At 47.9% G+C, this 7,798-nt stretch overlaps 1 non-coding gene across 1 annotated transcript; it reads left to right on the top strand.

Moving 5' to 3' along the window:
• Window positions 1-7,458: 7,458 nt before the first annotated feature.
• TRNAH-GUG (transfer RNA histidin (anticodon GUG)) lies at window positions 7,459-7,533 on the top strand. Its single transcript has one exon. It is a non-coding gene; the product is annotated as a tRNA-His (tRNA).
• The last annotated feature ends 265 nt before the right edge of the window (window positions 7,534-7,798 follow it).

The raw sequence follows: 7,798 nt of genomic DNA, 5'->3' as shown, positions 1-7,798 counted from the left end.
AGACACCCTGTGAGGTAGATGAAGATATTGGATTTATATCCCGCCCTCCACTCCGAAGAGTCTCAGAGCGGCTCACAATCTCCTTTCCCTTCCTCCCCCACAACAGATACCCTGTGAGGTAGATGAAGATATTGGATTTATATCCCGCCCTCCACTTCGAAGAGTCTCAGAGCGGCCCACAATCTCCTTTCCCTTCCTCCCCCACAACAGACACCCTGGGAAGTGGGTGGGGCTGGAGAGGGCTCGCACAGCAGCTGCCCTTTCAAGGACAACCTCTGCCAGAGCTATGGCTAGCCTCTTGCAGGATGCCACATACTAAACATAGAGATACCCCCTCCCCGACAACACCACATGATGAGCTTCACAGATGCCAGAATCCTGTCGACCTCCTCCTGGGAGGGTCAGCTGAACCAACACTGGACCAGAAGATGACCGAGGGGCTTCCAGTTCCCATACTGTGTCAACTTGTTGCAGCGGAACAATACTTAGTCCGCAGAAAAACTCGCAAAGGCCTCACAGCCAACTGCCAATTCTTTATCATTTCTGCCCTTGCAGTAGTGAAGTTAATGATCACAGCCCACCCACTGTATAAGTTTACCTGTAACCTTTTGAACTCCTATCATGCCCAGGTTTATTTATTTATTTATGACTTCTATCCCGCCCTTCCCAACAAGTGGCTCAGGGCGGCTTTTTGCCACTGTGTGACACAGAGTGTTGGACTGGAGGGGCCATTGGCCTGATCCAACATGGCTTCTCTTATGTTCTTATGTGACACAGAGTGTTGGACTGGATGGGCCGTTGGCCTGATCCAACATGGCTTCTCTTATGTTCTTATGTGACACAGAGTGTTGGACTGGATGGGCCGTTGGCCTGATCCAACATGGCTTCTCTTCTGTTCTTATGTGACACAGAATGTTGGACTGGATGGGCCGTTGGCCTGATCCAACATAGCTTCTCTTATGTTCTTATGTGACACAGAGTGTTGGACTGGATGGGCGGTTGGCCTGATCCAACATGGCTACTCTTATGTTCTTATGTGACACAGAGTGTTGGACTGGATGGGCCGTTGGCCTGATCCAACATGGCTTCTCTTATGTTCTTATGTGACACAGAGTGTTGGACTGGATGGGCCGTTGGCCTGATCCAACATGGCTTCTCTTATGTTCTTATGTGACACAGAGTGTTGGACTGGATGGGCCATTGCCTGATCAAACATGGCTTCTCTTATGTTCTTATGTGACACAGAGTGTTGGACTGGATGGGCCGTTGGCCTGATCCAACATGGCTTCTCTTATGTTCTTATGTTCCTAGTTTAGTATGCACACAAGGTAAGCTTCCAAGGCCTTGAGAAGACCAAATGATCAAAGCCATCCCTCACACACCTGCCAGTGTGGTGGCTAGAGTGGGGGACGAGGATTTGGGAGACCTGTATTCAAATCCCCACTGCCACAGAAACTTGCTAGGTGACCTTGGACCAGTCACTCTCTTCGCTTAACCTACCTCAAGGTTGTTGAGGATAAAATGGAAGAAGAAGAAGAAGATAATGTTCTGGGTTCCCACTGTGGAGAAGAGCAGGGTTGAGATATTATGTGCTTAAAAAATGAGATAAGGGACAAAATTATTCCTTCCTGCCTTCCTTCTCTGAAAAACTCACTACCACTGACTTCTATTTCTCATCGCTTCCCCACCACAGGTCTCCGACGATGACCCCGAGAGGTAATTCCACCGTTCCTGAAAGCCCTTCTTGCATTTTAGCTCTCATTGGTGTTTTAATTATATTAATAATAAAAAGACACTCGCGTGAAAAACATGAGATTTGTTGCTTAGGAGCTCAGCTGCCCCTGCTGCTTATTCCCCATTTTAAACTGTAATCCACTGCTGGGGACACCACAACTAGCTGCTGCAGAGAGAGCCGCAGTGTCACAGTGGATTAGGACTTCAGCTGGGTACTAAAGCAGGAGTCCGTGGATAAAGCAGTAAGTAGCTGCCATCCGGTGTTCAAGCAAGAACTGGCAGCAGCCCTGAAAAACAAGATTGGGTGGGGGGAGGACGGAACCTCTCATTCTGGTGCCCTGGACCTGGCCTCCAAATAGGCTCAGGAAAGGTTCCCCCACAAGGCCTCCCCTGACTTGCATATGCCTGGATACTTATGGAGCTAGAATTTGCTGCCCTAGCCTTGTAAACCTGTCTTTTAGCATGCTATTCAGGGCCCAAGGCCCGGAGGACTGAGTATAAAAAAGGAGCCAACAGTAGGTCTTCTCCCATGTTACATTGCCTGCAGTACCCACGCAGGGGAGCCAGGCTTCATGCCTGCAGCTCATTAGCTCCACATGGATCAAGAGTTGGCAGGAGAACTAAATATGGTGGCTAGAAAAGGCAGGATTGGATATATGGAAGTGTACCTCTGACTGATAAAGGGAAGCTCATTCTCCCAGCCCACCCTCTTCTGCTCTTTCCCTAGAGCAAGCCCCATTCCTGGCAACCCACCCCCCTGGCCCTTCCGTTGACAACCAGTCTTAACTCTGCAGGACCAGGGTCTGAACTTTCCCCTTCCTCCCTTTTCCCACCCCCCTTTGCCATCCGTCAGCCACCACAGAGTTAATTCTAGCTTCACCAGGTTACTCTCCCCTCAGTGCTTCTGACTCAGAGAGTGCTTTAAAGCAGATACACAATCTCCCCCTCACACATCACCCCTTGCAAGTCTCCCTGTTCCCAGCAGTGTCTGCTTCCCTCCCCCCCCACCACCACCTCCAGCCTCCGGATACACCTGTGTGTGTGGCAGGGAGTGCTGTTAACCCCTTGTCAACCGAGTTCAGATTCACGGAATGAAGAAAGGGAAACAGCAGCCTGGCACAGGGCGTGAAAGAATGACAAAGACAGAACTTCCTTGCAGCACAGGCACAAGAACACGCCAGTGGAGGAAAGCCAGACAGAGAAGAAAGAAGTATGTGACAATCCAGCCAAACTCTTATTCCTGTGAGGTTTTGCAACAGCAAAACAAAAAACCCAGTCTGTGGCTAACTAACACACTTTTCACAAGCCCTGCACCAAAGTCCCCACCACAGGCGTTTGGTGCCTAGGGTCACAATGGCAAGCAGCATAGCAAGAGTGCTGCGTGCATCCCACCCCAAGAAGTCTCAGAAGATAGCGAGGCAGCTCATTAGAGAAGTCTCAAGCTGGCTGCAAGGCAGCGAGGAAAGGGCTTTTCCAGGAGTCTTCAGCTCCCCACGGGGCATCATGTGTCCCTACCCAAGCGCCTCTCTCTCAGGGAGGTGGCATGTGTCTTGCAGGAGCCGCATCCTCTGAGAATACCTAGTTATGGCTCTTTGAGCAGGATCTGGTCTGCTGGCATAGGAAATAGAGAAAGCGAGACTAGTTACTCAATTCCGCACAAACAGACTATCGGTAATGGAGAAGATGAAAGGACAGCCCACTGCGCTAAGAAGTAGGCAAACCCGGAGCAGATAGGCGCTGAAATTTACTGGAAAAAGCTTCCGGTGGGCTGCTGTACCAGAAAGCCAGAAGCGGCCAGGTCAACCGAGCAGCCCCCGTGGTCCTGCGGTGCTGCAAACATCTGCTTGGCCCAGGCTGTGGCGTCTGTAGTCTGAAACAGTACACACCTGACATGGGTTTACAATCACGCAGGAGCTCATTTAGAGCTCTGTGTATCAAGTACTGAAAGGGACCTCTGCCTTGATTGCAGGGAATGACAGAAGATCCCTTTCCACTTCCTCAAGTAAGCAGATATCTATTTTGTTGACACCAACATCCTGGCAGTTAAAGATATTTTCAATGCTGGACCTATTGAGTTTCCAACACAGTTGTTAGAGCAGCCAAGGAGAAAGAGTATCACATTTTGATTCCCCCCCCCCCCACTTCCATCTCCAAAGTAGCACCACAGGGTTCTTCCCTCATCCTCGATTTCTTCTATTTCATTGCAACAACCCTATGAGGTAAATTAGGTGGAGATATACTGGCCAAAGACTGTGCAATAAGCTTCAAAGCAGTGGGGGTTAATGTCCAGTCTCCCTGGTCCAGCACTCAAACTGCTATAGCACACTGGACAGGTAAGTCCAGAAAAGGGAAACTAGAATGATTAAAGGGCTGGAACACTTTCCCTATGAAGAAAAGTTGAAATGCTTGGGGCTCTTTAGCTTGGAGAAACGTTGTCTGTGGGGTGACATGATAGAGGTTGACAAGATAATGCATGGGATGGAGAAAGTAGAGAAAGAAGTACTTTTCTCCCTTTCTCACAATACAAGAACTCGTGGGCATTCGATGAAATTGCTGAGCAGACAGGTTAAAACGGATAAAAGGAAGTACTTCTTCACCCAAAGGGTGATGAACATGTGGAATTCACTGCCACAGGAGGTGGTGGTGGCCACAAGCATAGCCACCTTCAAGAGGGGTTTAGATAAAAATATGGAGCAGAGGTCCATCAGTGGCTATTAGCCACAGTGTGTGTGTGCATGTGTGTGTGTGTGTGTATAAATTTTGCCACTGTGTGACACAGAGTGTTGGACTGGATGGGACATTGGCCTGATCCAACATGGCTTCTCTTATGTTCTTATGTGACACAGAGTGTTGGACTGGATGGGCTGTTGGCCTGATCCAACATGGCTTCTCTTATGTTCTTCTGTGACACAGAGTGTTGGACTGGAGGGGCCATTGGCCTGATCCAACAGGGCTTCTCTTATGTTCTTATGTGACACAGAGTGTTGGACTGGAGGGGCCACTGGCCTGATCCAACAGGGCTTCTCTTATGTTCTTATGTGACTCAGAGTGTTGGACTGGATGGGCCATTGGCCTGATCCAACAGGGCTTCTCTTATGTTCTTATGTGACGCAGAGTGTTGGACTGGACGGGCCATTGACCTGATCTAACATGGCTTCTCTTATGTTCTTATAAACAGTCATAATAACGTGAATCATCAAACCAAGATTCCACATGTATTGAATAAGGTCTGCCTCACTATTCCCAAATTTGCTGCATACTTACATTATCCAGTTTTTAATTTTTCACTAATGTTCACTTGTAGCGAAAAAACACTTGATAACAAATCTTAAGAGAGATTTTTTAAATATAAAAATTGAATTCACACATGGGACATGGTAATAAATAACACAGTTCTGTTTTTCTTCTGATAAATGAACCCCGCTCTAGTTCAGTTGCTAAACATTCCACCCACCCCCCTTGGCTACCTGTCTTTTTCAACAGTACTTGTCAGATTAGGTCCTCCTGTATTCAAAATATCTTTTTGAAAAAAAATGTAAAAGGTCAGCATCTGTAAGTCTTTATTGCCATCAAAGGCTTTGACCATATGCTTTGGGTGAAACACCTGAACAAAACAAAAAGAGTACTGAGGTAATTTGATAGGAAACACAGCTTACAAGACCAACAAATCAGGAAAGTAGAGAAGGTCCAAGCAAATGATAGCTCCACAGACATCGTATTAGCTCACTAGGCTTCACCCCTAAAATGTTTGGCTCATATTAGACTGAAGTAATTTGTTAAAGCCTTGTAAGTAGAAATGATGCTCCCATATACACTTATGGCAAGACGACTTCTCCCAAGAGATAAGGGGTGTCGGTCCACCCATTGCGAAGAAGAAGAAGAAGAAGAAGAAGAAGAAGAAGAAGAAGAAGAAGAAGAAGAAGAAGAAGAAGAAGAAGAAGAAGAAGAAGAAGAAGAAGAAGAAGAAGAAGAAGAAGAAGAAGAAGAAGAAGAAGAAGAAGAAGAAGAAGAAGAAGAAGAAGAAGAAGAAGAAGAAGAAGAAGAAGAAGAAGAAGAAGAAGAAGAAGAAGAAGAAGAAATTGGATTTATATCCCGCCCTCCACTCGGAAGAGTCTCAGAGCGGCTCACAATCTCCTTTATCTTCCTCCCCCACAACAGACACCCTGTGAGGTGGGTGGGGCTGGAGAGGGCTCTCACAGCCGCTGCCCTTTCAAGGACAACCTCTGCCAGAGCTCTGGCTGACCCAAGGCCATTTCAGCAGGTGCAAGTGGAGGAGCGGGGAATCAAACCCGGTTCTCCCAGATAAGAGTCCGCACACTTAACCACTACACCAAACTGGCTCTCCAAAACACTAGTCCAGGGGTAGCCAAACTTGCTTACATAGAATAAATGTCAGATGTTTGAGAGCTGAAAGAAAACTACTTTTAACTTTAAATGCATTCTCCAAGCCACCGGCTGGCTTGGAGAAGTGATTTGAAGAGAAAAATGCTGTCTCCATGCTGACCAAAGGGGTGGTGGGAGCTTTGAGAGCCACATATGGCTCCCAAGCCACAGCTTGACTACTCCTGTACTAGTCTTAGTGGCTCCTACACTTCAGCCTCAAGGTCGAGATATATTCAAAATCAAAAGGTATTTTTGATGCTGCGTTGTTACAGACACAGCGACCACCTGCTTGACGGAGGGCTATCAAGAGATAAAAGGATGAAGGATATAACGTTCCAGTGACGCAGGTTGCTGGGAAAGGGGAGGCAAAATGGTAGCAACAAGCCCTAATCAATCTGGTGCCATAATGTGATGCAACATGAAGGGGGGGGGGGAGCACAGAGGGGATCTTTGTTGGGGGTCCTCAACAGCCCTGCCCCTTACCAGTTGGCAGAATTTAATGTCACCTCCATTAGAAATGCAGCTGTTTTCATAAGAAGATATTCAATCCCAGAACAACCAGGATACCAGGAATGTCACTCAGGAGCTATTTCCTTATCCAGTACTAGCTGGGATCTACGAAGAACCAGGAGGAGGATAATGGCAGGTCCTCTCCTGGGGAGCTCAGGGGGTCAGAGCAGGAGAGGTCAAGATGCTGTCATGAATCTGGAGGACAAGGCAAGAAGAGCCTCTCTCACCCTGCTGACCGCCTCCCCCCCACCCCACTGCCTGCTCCAGCACGTTCACTCTCCCCCATATGCTGTTTAAGCTGACACAGACATTCCACAGAAAATCCCCTTTGATCACCAGAAATGCCTGCCCAAAACTACAATCTGACCTGCCTGCCAGCCATTATCACTTCTTTTCAAGGAGAAGGAGGCATGTCTGCCCTTCTGCAATGGTTATGGGAGTCTGGTTCCAGACCCACAGGTTCAATTACAACTTCTGGTCAGAACTACGAGAACAGGCTGATTCTTGCTCAAGAAGAGGGGAGATCACCTAGCAGAGATGGCCGCCCACACCTAGCAGAGAGAGGCCTACAAGATATCCATATCAACCCATTGCTGCCCCAACTCACAATGAAAGTTGCTGGACAAGATGCTCCTCAGCTATTTCTATACCACTTTTCTCCCCAGTAGGGACCCAAAGCACCTTTCAACACCATTCTCTTCTTTGTTTTATCTTCACTAAAACCACTGTGGGCAAGTCAGGTTGAAAAAGAAAGAAGCCCGGCAAGCTTCCATGGCAGAGAGGGGATTTGAATCTGAGTTTAGAGAGTAAGCAGAGAGCAAGGGACGGTGGGGAGGGATGGTGGCTCAGTGGTAGAGCATCTGCTTGTGAAGCAGAAGGTCCCAAGTTCAATCCCCGGCATCTCCAAAAAAGGGTCCAGGCAAATAGGTGTGAAAAACCTCAGCTTGAGACCCTGGAGAGCCGCTGCCAGTCTGAGAAGACAATACTGACTTTGATGGACCCAGGGGGGTCTGATTCAGTATAAGGCAGCTTCATATGTTTATATGTTCAAGCAAAAGAAGACGACATTGGATTTATATTCCGCCCTCCACTCAAGAGTCTCAGAGTGGCTCACAATCTCCTTTATCTCCCTCCCCCACAACAGACACCCTGTGAGGTAGATGAAGATATT

This window comes from Heteronotia binoei, chromosome 17 (genome assembly GCF_032191835.1).
Source record: "Heteronotia binoei isolate CCM8104 ecotype False Entrance Well chromosome 17, APGP_CSIRO_Hbin_v1, whole genome shotgun sequence".
Taxonomy (NCBI): Eukaryota; Metazoa; Chordata; class Lepidosauria; order Squamata; family Gekkonidae; genus Heteronotia; species Heteronotia binoei.
Note: the sequence above shows the minus strand (reverse complement) of the source record. Positions and strands in the feature narration are given on the sequence as shown.